The following is a 16,387-nucleotide window of genomic DNA, read 5'->3' as shown; positions in this document are numbered from 1 at the left end:
CCGGGGAATTGTTCGTGTTTAGACAACTGACGGTTCATCTTGTTGCTCAGATTAGGTAATTTTCTTTTCTTTTTCAAAAATAATTTCAAAAATCTCTCATCTGTTTTCGAAAAAAAATAAAAATGTTTTCAAAAATAAATTATTCTATGGCTTCAGAATTTTTAAGAATGAATTCTAGTGTTTCATGAAGCATGTTGAAGCCTGGCTGGCTGTAAAGCCATGTCTATTCCTTTGGGAATGAGTATGTCAGGCATGTCATATCTAAATTACATGCTAAAGCTTGGCTGGCCATTGGCCATGTCTAGTGTTTTGGACCGGAGCTTTTATTGAAAGCTTGGCTGGCTAGTGAGCCATGTCTAATTCCTGGACTGAAGCTTTAGACTAAGAATGCAAGATTCCTGGAATTCATATTAAAAATTTTGGAATCCTTATTTTTTCTTTTTCAATTAATTTTCGAAAAATTCAAAAAAAAAAAAAAATCCAAAAAAATTAGAAAATCATAAAAATCAAAAATATTTTTCTGTTTCTTGTTTGAGTCTTGAGTCATATTATAAGTTTGGTGTCAATTGCATATGCATCTTGCATTTTTTCGAAAATATCATGCATTCATAGTGTTCTTCATGATCTTCAAGTTGTTCTTGGTAAGTCTTCTTGTTTGATCTTGATGATTTTTTGTTTTGTGTCTTTTCATGTTTATCATATGCATTCTTGAATTCTTAGTGTCTAAGCATTAAAGAATTCTAAGTTTGGTGTCTTGCATGTTTTCTTTGCATTAAAAATTTTTCAAAATTGTGTCTATGATGTTCATCTTGACATTCAAAGTGTTCTTGGTGTTCATCTTGACATTCATAGCATTATTGCATGCATTCATTGTTTTGATCTAAAAATTTCATGCATTGCATAATTTTCATGTTTTTCATAAAAATTTTAAAAATAAAAAAAATATCTTTCCCTTTTTCTCTCATCAAATTCGAAAATTGAGTTGACTTTTTCAAAAAATTTTTAAAACCAAATTGTTTCTCATGAGTCAAATCAAATTTTCAATTTGAAAATCTTATCTTTTTCAAAATCTTTTTCAAAAATCAAATCTTTTTCAAAATTCTTGGTTATTTTCGAAAATTCCAAAAATAATTTTCAAAAATCTTTTTCTCATTTTTATCTCAAATTTTCGAAAATAACATAATCAATTAATGTTTTGATTCAAAAATTTGAAGTTTGTTACTTGCTTGTTAAGAAAGATTCAAACTTTAAGTTCTAGAATCATATCTTGTGATTTCTTATGAATCAAGTCATTAATTGAGATTTTAAAAATCAAATCTTTTTCAAAAAAAAAAAAACTAATTTCTATCATATCTTTCCAAAATATCTTCTTATCTTATCTTTGTCAAAAATTTGATTTCAAAATATCTTTTCTAACTTCCTAACTTCTTATCTTTTCAAAATTTGTTTCAACTAACTAACTAACTTTTTGTTTCTTAAACTTTTTCAAAACTACCTAACTAACTCTCTCTTTCTCTCTAATTTTCGAAAATATCTTCCCTCTTTTTCAAAAATTTCTTTTTAATTAACTAACTATTTTTATTTTTTATTTTTGATTTCAAAAATTTTCGAAAATTACTAACATTTTTCAAAAACCAATTTCGAAAATCACTAACTCTTTTTCAAAATAATTTTCGAAAATTATCCCTCCCCCATCTCATTCTATTTATTCATTCATATCCTAACATCTCATCTCACCTCTCTTCCATCCTTACAGTTGTGTTTCTTCCATTATATTACATTCTTTGTCTCCCCCTCTTTTCTTCCACTCACAAAGGGATCCCTATACTGTGGTATAAAGGATCTTTATTATTATTATTATTTTTCTGTGCCTTCTTCTTTGTCATATGAGCAGGAGCAAGGATAAGAACATTCTTGTGGAAGCAGATCCAGAACCTGAAAGGACTCTGAAGAGAAAATTAAGAGAAGCTAAAATACAACAATCCAGAGATAACCTTTCAGAAATTTTCGAACAGGCAGAGGAGATGGCAGCCGAAAATAATAATAATGTAAGGAAGATGCTTGGTGACTTTACTGCACCAAATTCCAATTTACATGGAAGGAGCATCTCCATTCCTGCCATTGGAGCAAACAACTTTGAGCTGAAACCTCAATTAGTTTCTCTGATGCAGCAGAACTGCAAGTTTCATGGACTTCCATCTGAAGATCCTTTTCAGTTCTTAACTGAATTCTTGCAGATATGTGATACTGTTAAGACTAATGGAGTAGATCCTGAAGTCTACAGGCTCATGCTTTTCCCTTTTGCTGTAAGAGACAGAGCTAGATTATGGTTGGATTCTCAAGCCAAAGACAGCCTGAACTCTTGGGATAAGCTGGTCACGGCTTTCTTAGCCAAGTACTTTCCTCCTCAAAAGCTGAGCAAGCTTAGAGCTGATGTTCAAACCTTCAGACAGAAAGAAGGTGAATCCCTCTATGAAGCTTGGGAAAGATACAAACAGTTGACCAAAAAGTGTCCTTCTGACATGCTTTCAGAATGGACCATCCTGGATATATTCTATGATGGTTTATCTGAGCTATCAAAGATGTCACTGGACACTTCTGCAGGTGGATCCATTCACCTAAAGAAAACGCCTGCAGAAGCTCAAGAACTCATTGACATGGTTGCTAATAACCAGTTCATGTACACTTCTGAAAGGAATCCTGTGAGTAATGGGACGCCTATGAAGAAGGGAGTTCTTGAAGTTGATACTCTGAATGCCATATTGGCACAGAATAAAATATTGACTCAGCAAGTCAATATGATCTCTCAGAGTCTGAATGGAATGCAAGCTGCATCCAACAGTACTCAAGAGGCATCTTCTGAAGAAGAAGCCTATGATCCTGAGAACCCTGCAATAGCAGAGGTAAATTACTTAGGTGAACCTCATGGAAACACCTATAACTCAACATGGAGAAATCATCCAAATTTCTCATGGAAGGATCAAAAGCCCCAACAAGGCTTTAATAATGGTGGGAGAAACAGGTTTAGCAATAGCAAACCTTTTCCATCATCAACTCAACAACAGACAGAGAACTCTGAACAAAATGCTTCTAATTTAGCAAATCTAGTCTCTGATCTATCTAAGGCCACTGTAAGTTTCATGAATGAAACAAGGTCTTCCATTAGAAATCTGGAAGCACAAGTGGGCCAGCTGAGTAAAAGAATCACTGAAATCCCTCCTAGTACTCTCCCAAGCAATACAGAAGAGAACCCAAAAGGAGAGTGCAAGGCCATTGACATAAGCGCCATGGCCGAACCTGTGAGGAGAGGAGAGGACGTGAATCCCAAGGAGGAAGACCTCCTGGGACGTCCAGTGGTCAATAAGGAGCTTCCCTCTGGGAAACCAAAGGACTCTGAGGCTCATCTAGAGACCATAGAGATTCCATTGAACCTCCTTATGCCCTTCATGAGCTCTGATGAGTATTCCTCTTCTGAAGAGAATGAGGATGTCACTGAAGAGCAAACTGCCAAGTTTCTTGGTGCAATCATGAAGCTGAATGCCAAATTGTTTCGCATTGATGCTTGGGAAGTTGAACCTCCCTTGTTCATCAATGAACTAAGTGATCTGGATCAACTGACATTGCCTCAGAAGAGACAGGATCCTGGAAAGTTCATAATACCCTGTACCATAGGCACCATGATCTTTAAGGCTTTGTGTGACCTTGGTTCAGGAATAAACCTCATGCCCCTCTCTGTAATAGAGAAACTGGGAATCTATGGGGTGCAAGCTGCTAAAATCTCATTAGAGATGGCAGACAGCTCAAGAAGACAGGCTTATGGACAAGTAGAGGACGTGTTAGTAAAGGTTGAGGGCCTTTACATCCCTACTGATTTCATAGTCCTGGATACTGGAAAGGAAGAGGATGAATCCATCATCCTAGGAAGACCTTTCCTGGCCACAGCAAGAGCTGTGATTAATGTTGACAGAGGTGAAATAGTCCTTCAATGGAATGAGAACTCCCTTGTATTCAAAACTCAAGGATCTCCCTCTGCAACCATGGAGAGGAAGCTTGAAAAGCTTCTCTCAAAGCAGAGTCAACCAGAGCCCCCACAGTCAAACCCTAAGTTTGATGTTGGGAGGCCACAACCAAACTCTAAGTTTGGTGTTGAACTCCCATATCCAAACTCTAAGTTTGGTGTTGGAGAGTCTCAACAAAGCTCTGCACATCTGTGAGGCTCCATGAGAGCCCACTGTCAAGCTATTGACATTAAAGAAGCGCTTGTTGGGAGGCAACCCAATGTTTATCTAACTTTTATTTTCATTGTTTTTCATGTTTTCTTAGGTTCATGATCATGTGGATTCACAAAATAAATAGAAAAATTGAAAACGGAATCAAAAACAGCAGAAGAAAAATCACACCCTGGAGGAGCATCTGCCTGGCGTTCAAACGCCAGAACATAGCATGGTTCTGGCGCTGAACGCCCAAAATGGCAACATCCTGGCGCTGAACGCCCAGAACAAGCATGGTTCTGGCGTTCAACGCCAGAAATGGCAGCAAAGGGGCGTTGAACGCCCAAAATGGGCACCAACCTGGCGCTGAACGCCCAGAGTTGTGTGCAAGGGCATTTTGCATGCCTAAATTGGTGCAGGGATGTAAATGCCTTGACACCTCAGGATCTGTGGACCCCACAGTATCCCCACCTACCTCATCATCTCTCTTCCCATTCATGATCATCCCTTCTACTTTCCATTTACCATTCACATCCATACACCCACTACCTTCAATATTCAACATCTCTCTCCCACCCAATCCCACCCATATGGCCGAATACACACTCCCATCCATCTCCTCCATATCTTCTTCTTATTCTTCTATTCTTTCTTCTTTTGCTCGAGGGTGAGCAACATTCTAAGTTTGGTGTGGTAAAAGCATAGCTTTTTTGTTTTTTTCCATAACCATTGATGGCACCTAAGGCCAGAGAAACCTCTAGAAAGAGGAAAGGGAAGACAAAAGCTTCCATCAAGGGTCTATAGCTCAGTGGTAGAACATTTGACTGCAAATCAAGAGATCCCTGAGATACCTCAGGGGATACATTTTCTTCCACACAATTATTAGAAGCAACTAAGGGTGGAACATCAAGAGCACTCCATCATCCTTCATGAAATCAGAGAAGATCTAAGAGCACTGAAGGAGGAGCAACAAAGACAAGGAAGAGACATAGAAGAGCTCAAGGACATCATTGGTTCCTCAAGAAGGAAACGCCACCATCACTAAGGTGGATTCATTCCTTGTTCTTACTTTCTCTGTTTTTCGTTTTCTATGTTATGTGCTTATCTATGTTTGTGTCTTCATTACATGATCATTAGTAGTTAGTAACTTTGTCTTAAAGTTATGAATGTCCTATGAATCCATCACCTCTCTTAAATGAAAAATGTTTTAATTCAAAAGAACAAGAAGTACATGAGTTTTGAATTTATCCTTGAACTTAGTTTAATTATATTGATGTGGTGATAATGCTTCTTGTTTTCTGAATGTATGCTTGAACAGTGCATATGTCTTTTGAAGTTGTTGTTTAAGAATGTTAAAAATGTTGGCTCTTGAAAGAATGATGACTAGGAGACATGTTATTTGAAAATCTGAAAAATCATAAAAATGATTCTTGAAGCAAGAAAAAGCAGCAAAGAACAAAGCTTGCAGAAAAAAAAAAAATAGGCGAAAAAAATAGAAAAAAAAGAGAAAAAGAAAAAGCAAGCAGAAAAAGCCAATAACCCTTAAAACCAAAAGGCAAGGGCAAATAAAAAGGATCCCAAGGCTTTGAGCATCAGTGGATAGGAGGGCCTAAAGGAATAAAATCCTGGTCTAATCGGCTAAACCAAGCTGTCCCTAACCATGTGCTTGTGGCGTGTAGGTGTCAAGTGAAAACTTGAGACTGAGCGGTTAAAGTCAAGGTCCAAAGCAAAAACAAAGAGTGTGCTTAAGAACCCTGGACACCTCTAATTGGGGACTGTAGCAAAGCTGAGTCACAATCTGAAAAGGTTCACCCAATTATGTGTCTGTGGCATTTATGTATCCGGTGGTAATACTGGAAAACAAAGTGCTTAGGGCCACGACCAAGACTCATAAAGAAGCTGTGTTCAAGAATCATCATACTGAACTAGGAGAGTCAATAACACTATTCGAAATCTGAAGTTCCTATAGATACCAATCATTCTAAACTTCAATGGATAAAGTGAGATGCCAAAACTATTCAAGAGGCAAAAAGCTATAAGTCCCGCTCATATGATTGAAGCTATGTTTCATTGATAGTTTGGAATTTATAGTATATTCTCTTCTTTTTATCCTATTTGATTTTCAGTTGCTTGGGGACAAGCAACAATTTAAGTTTGGTGTTGTGATGAGCGGATAATTTATACGATTTTTGACATTGTTTTTAGTATGTTTTTAGTAGGATCTAGTTACTTTTAGGGATGTTTTCCTTAGTTTTTATGTTAAATTCACATTTCTGGACTTTACTATGAGTTTGTGTGTTTTTCTGTGATTTCAGGTATTTTCTGGCTGAAATTGAGGGACTTGAGCAAAAATCAGATTCAGAGGTTGAAGAAGGACTGCTGATGCTGTTGGATTCTGACCTCCCTGCACTCAAAGTGGATTTTATGGAGCTACAGAACTCGAAATGGCGCGCTTCCAATTGCGTTGGAAAGTAGACATTCAGGGCTTTCCAGCAATATATAATAGTCCATAGTTTGGCCAAGAATTGATGACGTAAACTGGCGTTCAACGCCAGCTTTCTACCCAAATCTGGCGTCCAGCGCCAGAAAAGGATCCAAAACCAGAGTTGAACGCCCAAACTGGCACAAAAACTGGCGTTCAACTCCACAAATGGCCTCTGCACGTGCAACACTTAAGCTCAGCCTAAACACACACCAAGTGGGCCCCGGAAGTGGATTTATACATCAAATACTTACTCATGTAAACCCTAGTAGCTAGTTTATTATAAATAGGACCTCTTACTATTGTATTAGGCATCCTGGATTGTATTTTGATCCTGTGATCACGTTTTGCGGGCTGGCCATCTCGGCCATGCCTGGACCTTCACTTATGTATTTTCATACGGTAGAGTTTCTACACTCCATAGATTAAGGTGTGGAGCTCTGCTGTTCCTCAAAGATTAATGCAAAGTACTACTGTTTTCTATTCAATTCTTCTTATTTCGCTTCTAAGATATCCATTCGCACCCAAGAACGTGATGAAGGTGATGATTATGTGTGACGCTCATCATCCTTCCCCCTTATGAACGCGTGCCTGACAAACACTTCTGTTCTACATGAATTAAGCTAGAATGAGTATCTCTTAGATCTCCTAACCAGAATCTTCGTGGCGTAAGCTAGAATGATGGCGGCATTCAAGAGAATCCGGAAAGTCTAAACCTTGTCTGTGGTATTCCGAGTAGGATTCAATGATTGAATGACTGTGACGAGCTTCAAACTCGCGATTGTTGGGCGTTAGTGACAGACGCAAAAGGAGGGTGAATCCTATTCCAGCATGATCGAGAACCAACAGATGAATAGCCGTGCCGTGACAGGGTGCGTGAGCATATTATTCACTGAGAGGAGGGGATGTAGCCACTGACAACGGTGATGCCCTTGCATAAAGCTAGCCATGGAAAGGAGTAAGACTAATTGGATGAAGATAGCAGGAAAGCAGAGGTTCAGAGGAACGAAAAGCATCTCCATTCGCTTATCTGAAATTCCTACCAATGAATTACATAAGTATCTCTATCCCTATTTTATTAATTAATATTCGAAAACCACATAACTGTTTTATATTCGCCTGACTGAGATTTACAAGGTGACCATAGCTTGCTTCATACCAACAATCTCCGTGGGATTCGACCCTTACTCACGTAAGGTATTACTTGGACGACCCAGTCCACTTGCTGGTTAGTTGTATCGAAGTTGTGACAGACTGTAAAACTAGATCAGAGTATCTGGCCTAAGAAGCCATTACCAGAGATCACAATTTTGTGCACCATTCTACATGATGTTGCATTGAGTCTTTTGGGAGTGAGTTTGCATGTTCCTTTGTCACCCTTAGTAGCCTCTGTGGGTATGGAGCTTTGGGCTTATATACTCTTATAACCTCCTCCTTCTTAATAGAAATCTCACTTGGTATGGGTGCTTCCTTTTCTTGTTCTTCTGATTCCTCCATTGTTCTTGATCTTTGAATGAACTCCTCTATTTTTGGAGAGAGTGAAGTGGTCTCTCTTTGTGATCTCAGCTCTTCAATGAATTTTTTTTCAGAATAGAGTTGTGCATTCTGTCTCAATTTTTCTTCATGGTCTCTTTTTGCTATTTTCTCCTCTTCGTTTGTCTTTGTCATTTCTTCAAGGAGGAGTTCTATCCTAGCGAGTCTCTCTTCTTCTCTACCTTTTTTGAGTTCTTCAATGATGAGTTCCATCCTAGCAAGTCTATCTAAAGGAGGTTGGGTAGGTTGTAATGGTTGGTTGGGGTTGGCTTGTGAATGGAATTGGTTGTTTTGTGGTTGTGTGTTCTGAAAGTGGTATGACTCTTGTGGGTAGTGGATTGAGTTTTTTGGATGGTGAAATGAATTGTATGGATTTGGGACAGAATTTTGTGCTGAGGTATACTCAAGTGATGAAGAATTTAGGCATGTAAAACTTGGAGGTGAGGTTGGATAATTGAGAGGTGATGGCTCTTGATGAATGGGGTATGAATGAGTGAAATATATTTGATTTTGATCTTCCCAGCCACAATTTGAGTAGTGATCAATTTTACCAAAATATGGACCATTTTGTGGCTCTGGAAAGTACCCCATTTCATGTTCTTGATACTCCCACCCACCATGAGCATAGTAAAGTGAATCATTCTGTGGTGGTGGAGAGTTTCCCATGAAATTTGATTGACTAAAATATGATGGATGCTCCTTTATTTCCTGCAAAAAGCTCTGTCTCAAACAATAATCACCAAAAGAAATTGGAATCTCCATTGTAATAAATGAGGGATTCTTAGTGAGGCAATATCACAAACAGTTAGTTAGCAAAAGAAAATAAGAAGCAAAAGAAAATAAAGACAAAAGAAAAGTGTCTAATCTAGTAAATCAATCAACCGGTAGTTTGTTAATCACGATTAATCCCCGGCAACGGCGCCATAAACTTGATGTACAGAAACTTGTATCTCAATAGATTTCTCTCGGCAAGTATACCGAATTGTCGTCAAGTAATAACTCACAAAAGAGTGAGGTCGAATCCCACAAAGATTAACGAATTAAGCAATCGATAGATGATTAATTATCCTAGTTAGACAAATCATATTGGAGTGATAAGTAATCAAGGAAATGTAATTGGCATAAAAGTAAAGAAAGCAATAAAGTGCATAAAAGTAAAATGGCAAGAAAAGTAAATGTAAGAACTAAAAATAAAATGAACATTGGGATCAAGAGATATTGCAATCCTCCGGATCAAGTTCATTCTCATCTCTTCCTCAATCAATGCATTCATTGATCTCCTTGGCAATCTTAAGTGATTGGATCCCAATTCCTTGGTAATCCAATCTCTCTAAGCTTGAACAATTTCCCAATTCCTTGATTTAATTGCTCATGGAAAGAGATGAAGTTTGGTCACTGATTATACCACACACATTCATAGATCAAAGTATTGGTAGGATTAAATGTCACAATATCCATCCAACCCCCAACCTAATCCAATGTGAGAGAGTATTTCTAGCATGATTTCCTCATTCCTCTTCCAAGGTTCAGAGGAAATCCAAGTATGAGCAATTTCTCTTCCGAGACAATTACCCAATTGGATGAAGATCGAAAGCTCTCTAGTAAAATCAAGAGAAAATAAAGAAGAAGAAGAATAAGAACTACAATTGATCCATTGAATCACAATAAAGCTCTCTAACCCAATGAAAAGAGTTAGTTGATCATTGCTCTACCAAAAATAGAAAAGAAAGAAAGTGCAGAAAAGTAAAAATGAAGATTAAAACTAAAATTGAAACTTCAAAATTCATAAATGAAAAGTACAAAGAAAAGAAAGAGAAGGAAAAGTGTGTGAGGGGAGGGAGTCCGAAGACCCCTTTTCAATCCCCCATTCTAGAATGAATTTAATGTAGAAAGTAAGGCCTTTTTATAGACTCTCCTAAATTACAAAATGAAATTAAAATCAAATTACAATGAAATGAAAATTAACTATTCTCGATGTTTCTTGTGGCTGGTGCACGAAATTGTGATCCCTGGTAATGGCTCCAAAGACTTGGTGCTCTAATCTTAATTCATAATTTGTCACAACTTCGATACAACTAACCAGCAAGTGCACTGGGTCGTCCAAGTAATAAAACCTTACGTGAGTAAAGGTTGATCCCACGGAGATTGTTGGTATGAAGCAATCTATGGTCATCTTGTAAATCTCAGTCAGGCGGATATCAAATGGTTATGGATTTTTTGAATAATAATTATAAATAAACAGAAAATAAAGATAGGAATACTTATGTAAATCATTGGTGAGAAATTCAGATAAGCGTATAGAGATACTTTCGTTCCTCTGAACCTCTGCTTTCCTGCTGTCTTCATCCAATCATTCCTACTCCTTTCCATGGCAAGCTTTATATAGAGCATCACCATTGTCAATGGCTACATCCCATCCTCTCTGTGAAAAAGGTCCAAATGCTCTGTCATGGCACGGCTAATCATCTGGAGGTTCTCGATCATACTGGAATAGGGTTCACCCTCCTTTTGCGTCTGTCACTACGCCCAGCACCCGCGAGTTTGAAGTTCGTCACAGCCATCCCTTTCCAAATCCTACTCGGAATACCACAGACAAGGTTTAGACTTTCCGGATTTTAGGAATGGCCATCCATAGGTTCTAACTTATACCACGAAGATTCTAATATCTCGGACTCGGTCCCCTGTATTAGATATCTAAGAGATATTCATTCTAGCTTGTTTGCATGTAGAACAGAAGTGTTTGTCAGGCACGCGTTCATAAGTGAGAATAATGATGAGCGTCACATAATCATCACATTCATCATGTTCATGGGTGCGAATGGATATCTTAGAAGCGGAATAAGTTGAATTGAATAGAAAAACAGTAGTACTTTGCATTAAATCATGAGGAACAGCAGAGCTCCACACCTTAATCTATGGAGTGCAGAAACTCTACCGTTGAAAAATACATAAGTGAAAGTTTCAGGCATGGCCGAATGGCCAATCCCCATGATCTAAGAACTAGACATCCTAAGATGTCTAATACAATAGTAAAAAGTCCTATTTATACTAAACTAGTTACTAGGGTTTACAGAAGTAAGTAATTGATGCATAATTCTACTTCCGGGGCCCACTTGGTGTGTGCTTGGGCTGAGCTTGAATTTTACTCGTGGAGAGGTCATTCTTGGAGTTGAACGCCAGTTTATAACATGTTTCTGGCGTTCAACTCTGGTTCGTGACGTGTTTCTGGCGTTTAACTCCAGACTGCAGCGTAGAACTGGGGTTCAACGCCCTTTTGCGTCATCTAAACTCGGCCAAAGTATGGACTATTATATATTTCTGGAAAGCCCTGAATGTCTACTTTCCAACGCAATTGAAAGCGCGCCATTTTGAGTTCTGTAGCTTCAGAAAATCCACTTTGAGTGCAGGAAGGTCAGAATCCAACAGCATCAGCAGTCCTTCTTCAACCTCTGAATATGATTTTTGCTCAAATCCCTCAATTTCAGCCAGAAAATACCTGAAATCACAGAAAAACACACAAACTCATAGTAAAGTCCAGAAATGTGAATTTAACATAAAAACTAATAAAAACATCCCTAAAAGTAACTAGATCCTACTAAAAACATACTAAAAACAATGCCAAAAAGCGTATAAATTATCCGCTCATCACAACACCAAACTTAAATTGTTGGTTGTCCCCAAGCAACTGAAAATCAAATAAGATAAAAAGAAAAGAGTATACTATAAATTCCAAACTATCAATGAAACATAGCTCCAATCAGATGAGCGGGACTTGTAGCTTTTTGCCTCTTGAATAGTTTTGGCATCTCGCTTTATCCATTGAAGTTCAGAATGATTGGCATCTATAGGAACTCAGAGTTCAGATAGTGTTATTAATTCTCCTAGTTCAGTATGTTGATTCTTGAACACAGCTACTTTATGAGTCTTGGCCGTGGCCCTAAGCACTTTGTTTTCCAGTATTACCACCAGATATATAAATGCCACAGACACATAACTGGGTGAACCTTTTCAGATTGTGACTCAGCTTTGCTAAAGTCCCCAATTAGAGGTGTCCAGGGTTCTTAAGCACACTCTTCTTTTGCTTTGAACCTTGACTTTAACCGCTCAGTCTCAAGTTTTCACTTGACACCTTCACGCCACAAGCACATGGTTAGGGACAACTTGGTTTAGCCACTTAGGCCAGGATTTTATTCCTTTAGGCCCTCCTATCCACTGATGCTCAAAGCCTTAGGATCCTTTTTATTACCCTTGCCTTTTGGTTTTAAGGGCTATTGGCTTTTTGCTCTTTCCTTTTGGTTTTAAGAGATTTTGGCTTTTTCTGCTTGCTTTTTCTTTTTCTATTTTTTTTCGCCATTTTTTTCTGCAAGCTTTGTATTCACTGCTTTTTCTTGCTTCAAGAATCATTTTTATGATTTTTCAGATTATCAAATAACATGTCTCCTGTTCATCATTTTTTCAAGAGCCAACATATTTAACATTCTAAAACACCAACTTCAAAAGACATATGCACTGTTCAAGCATTCATTCAGAAAACAAAAAGTATTGTCTCCACATCAATATAATTAAACTAAGTTCAAGGATGAATTCGAAACCATATACTTCTTGTTCTTTTGTTTTTAATACATTTTTCATTTAAGAGAGGTGATGGATTCATATTCACTACTTTATGGCATAGACACTTAGACACTAATGATCATGTAATAAAGACACAAACATAGATAAACATTTAACATAAGAAAACGAAAAACAGAAAATTTAAGAACAAGGAATGAGTCCACCTTAGTGATGGTGGCATTTCCTTCTTGAGTAACCAATGATGTCCTTGAGCTCTTCTATGTCTCTACCTTGTCTTTGTTGCTCCTCCCTCATAGCTCTTTGATCTTCTCTAATTTCATGAAGGATGATGGAGTGCTCTTGATGTTCCACCCTTAGTTGTCCCATGTTAGAACTTAGTTCTCCTAGGGAGGTGTTGATTTGATCCCAATAGTTCTGTGGAGGAAAGTGCATCCCTTGAGGTATCTTAGGGATCTCTTGATTTGCAGTCAAATGTTCTACCACTGAGCTATAGACCCTTGAGATGAATCTCTCCATCTCCTATGACTTGGAGGTGGAAGCTTTTGTCTTCTCTTTTCTCTTTCTAGAGGTTTCTCTGGCCTTAGGTGCCATCAATGGTTATGGAAAAACAAAAAAGCTATGCTTTTACCATACCAAACTTAGAATATTGCTCGCCCTCGAGCAAAAGAAGAAAGAATAGTAGAAGAAGAAGAATATATGGAGGTGAGTTGATGGTTTGAATTTGAGTGGGTGGGTGTAGGTGGATTTTATGATGGTTTTAGGGGAGTAATGGATGTGAGTGGTGAAGGGTTCTTGGGAAAGGGTGTTATAGGATTATGAGGAGGTAAGGTGAGTGGAGGTATGTGGGGATCCTGTGGGGTCCACAGATCCTGAGGTGTCAAGGATTTGCATCCCTGCACCAATTAGGCATGTAAAACACCTTTGCATGCAATTCTGGCGTTTAAACGCCGAACTGATGCTTGTTCTGGGCGTTCAGCGCCCAGATGCAGCATGTTTCTAGCGTTGAACGCCAGTTCTATGCTTGTTTTTGGCGTTCAGCGCCAGCTTTTCTCAGTGTGCATTCCTGGCGTCTGAACGCCAGGATGCTGCTTGTTTTGGGCGTTCAACGCAAGATCCATGCTCTGTTCTGGCGTTGAACGCCAGCCAGATGCTCCTTACTGGCGTTTAAACGCCAGTAAGTCCTTCCTCCAGGATGTGATTTTTCTTCTGCTATTTTTTATTCTGTTTTTGATTTTTCTATTTATTTTGTGACTCCACATGATCATGAACCTAATAAAACATGAAAGAACAACAAAAATAAAAATAAAATTAGATAAATAAAAATTGGGTTGCCTCCCAACAAACGCTTCTTTAATGTCAATAGCTTGACAGTGGGCTCTCATGGAGCCTCACAGATGTTCAGAGTGTTGTTGAGACTCCCCAACACCAAACTTAGAGTTTGGATATGGGAGTTCAACACCAAACTTAGAGTTTGGTTGTGGCCTCCCAACACCAAACTTAGAGTTTGACTGTGGGGGCTCTGGTTGACTCTGTTTTGAGAGAAGCTTACTGTGCCTCTTTTCCATGTTTATAGAAGGATGTCCTTAAGTTTTAAACTCAAGGGAGTCCTCATTCAATTGAAGGACTAGTTCACCTCTGTTAACATCAATCACAGCTCTTGCTGTGGCTAGGAAGGGTCTTCCAAGGATGATGGATTCATCCTCATCCTTCCCAGTATCTAGGATTATGAAATCAGCAGGGATGTAAAGGCCTTCAACCTTTACTAATATGTCCTCTACTTGTCCATAAGCCTATTTTCTGGAATTGTCTGCCATCTCTAATGAGATTTTAGCAGCTTGTACCTCAAAGATTCCCAGTTTCTCCATTACAGAGAGTGGCATGAGGTTTATTCCTGACCCAAGGTCACATAGAGCCTTTTCAAAGGTCATGGTGCCTATGGTACAAGGTATTAGGAACTTTTCAGGATCCTGTTTCTTCTGAGGCAATCTCAGTTGATCCAATGCATTTAGTTCATTGGTGAACAGGGGAGGTTCATCTCCCAAGTCTCATTACCAAATAAATTGGCATTCAGCTTCATGATTGCACCAAGGAACTTGGCAACTTGCTCTTTAGTAACATCCTCATTCTCTTCTGAAGAGGAATACTCATTAGAGCTCATGAAGGGTGTAAGGAGGTTCAATGGAATCTCTATGGTCTCTAGATGAGCCTCAGAGTCCTTTGGTTCCTCAAAGGGAAACTCCTTGTTGATCACTGGACATCCCAGGAGGTCTTCCTCCTTAGGATTCACGTCCTCCCCTTCCTCTCTAGGTTCGGCCATGTTGACTATGTCAATGGCCTTGCACTCTCCTTTTGGATTTTCTTCTGTATTGCTTGGGAGAGCACTAGGAGGGGTTTCAGTGATCTTCTTACTCAGCTGGCCCACTTGTGCCTCCAAATTTCTAATGGAGGACCTTGTTTCATTCCTAAAACTCAGAGTAGCCTTAGATAGATCAGAGACTAAGTTTGCTAAATTAGAGGTACTTTGTTCAGAGTTCTCTGTCTGTTGCTGAGTGGATGATGGAAAAGGCTTGCTATTGCTAAACATGTATCTTCCACTATTATTAAAGCCTTGTTGAGGCTTTTGTTGATCCTTCCATGAGAGATTTGGATGATTTCTCCATGAGGGGTTATAGGTGTTTCCATATGGTTCACCCATGTAGTTCACCTCTGCAATTGCAGGATTCTCAGGATCATAAGCTTCTTCTTCAGAAGATGCCTCTTGAGTACTGTTGGATGCAGCTTGCATTCCATTCAGACTCTGAGAAATCATATTGACTTGCTGAGTTAATATTTTATTCTGAGCCAATATGGCATTCAGAGTATCAATTTCAAGAACTCCCTTCTTCTGAGGCGTCCCATTACTTACATGATTCCTCTCAGAAGTGTACATAAACTGGTTGTTAGCAACCATGTCAATAAGTTCTTGAGCTTCTGCATGCATTTTCTTTAGGTGAATGGATCCACCTGCAGAAGTATCCAATGACATCTTAGCTAATTCAGACAGACCATCATAGAATATATCCAGGATGGTCCATTCTGAAAGCATGTCAGAAGGACACTTTTTGGTCAGTTCCTTGTATCTCTCCCAAGCTTCATAGAGGGATTCACCTTCTTTCTGTCTGAAGGTTTGAACATCCACTCTAAGCTTACTCAGCTTTTGAGGAGGAAAGAACTTGGCTAAGAAAGCCTTGACCACCTTATCCCAAGAGTTCAGGCTATCCTTAGGTTGAGAGTCCAACCATATTCTAGCTCTGTCTCTCACAGCAAAAGGGAAAAATATGAGCCTGTAGACTTCAGGATCTACTCCATTAGTCTTAACAGTATCACATATCTGCAAGAATTCAGTTAAGAACTGAAAGGGATCTTCAGATGGAAGTCCATGAAACTTGCAGTTTTGTTGCATCAGAGAAACTAGTTGAGGCTTAAGCTTAAAATTGTTTGCTCCAATGGCAGGGATGGAGATGCTTCTTCCATGTAATTTGGAATTAGGTGCAGTAAAGTCACCAAGCATCCTCCTTGCATTATTATTTTCGGCTGCCATCTCCTC

The 16,387-nt window shown here is 38.7% G+C and overlaps 2 non-coding genes across 2 annotated transcripts; one reads left to right on the top strand and one right to left on the bottom strand.

The window, feature by feature from the left end:
• Window positions 1–2,420: 2,420 nt before the first annotated feature.
• LOC148561887 (small nucleolar RNA R71) lies at window positions 2,421–2,528 on the bottom strand. The gene has a single exon (XR_015887373.1). It is a non-coding gene; the product is annotated as a small nucleolar RNA R71 (small nucleolar RNA).
• A 13,352-nt stretch (window positions 2,529–15,880) lies between these two features.
• On the top strand, window positions 15,881–15,988 carry LOC148561886 (small nucleolar RNA R71). The gene has a single exon (XR_015886553.1). It is a non-coding gene; the product is annotated as a small nucleolar RNA R71 (small nucleolar RNA).
• Window positions 15,989–16,387: the final 399 nt, after the last annotated feature.

The sequence above is a fragment of the Arachis ipaensis genome, chromosome B6 (genome assembly GCF_059453495.1).
Source record: "Arachis ipaensis isolate K30076 ecotype BB chromosome B6, ASM5945349v1, whole genome shotgun sequence".
Lineage (NCBI taxonomy): Eukaryota > Viridiplantae > Streptophyta > Magnoliopsida > Fabales > Fabaceae > Arachis > Arachis ipaensis.
Note: the sequence above shows the minus strand (reverse complement) of the source record. Positions and strands in the feature narration are given on the sequence as shown.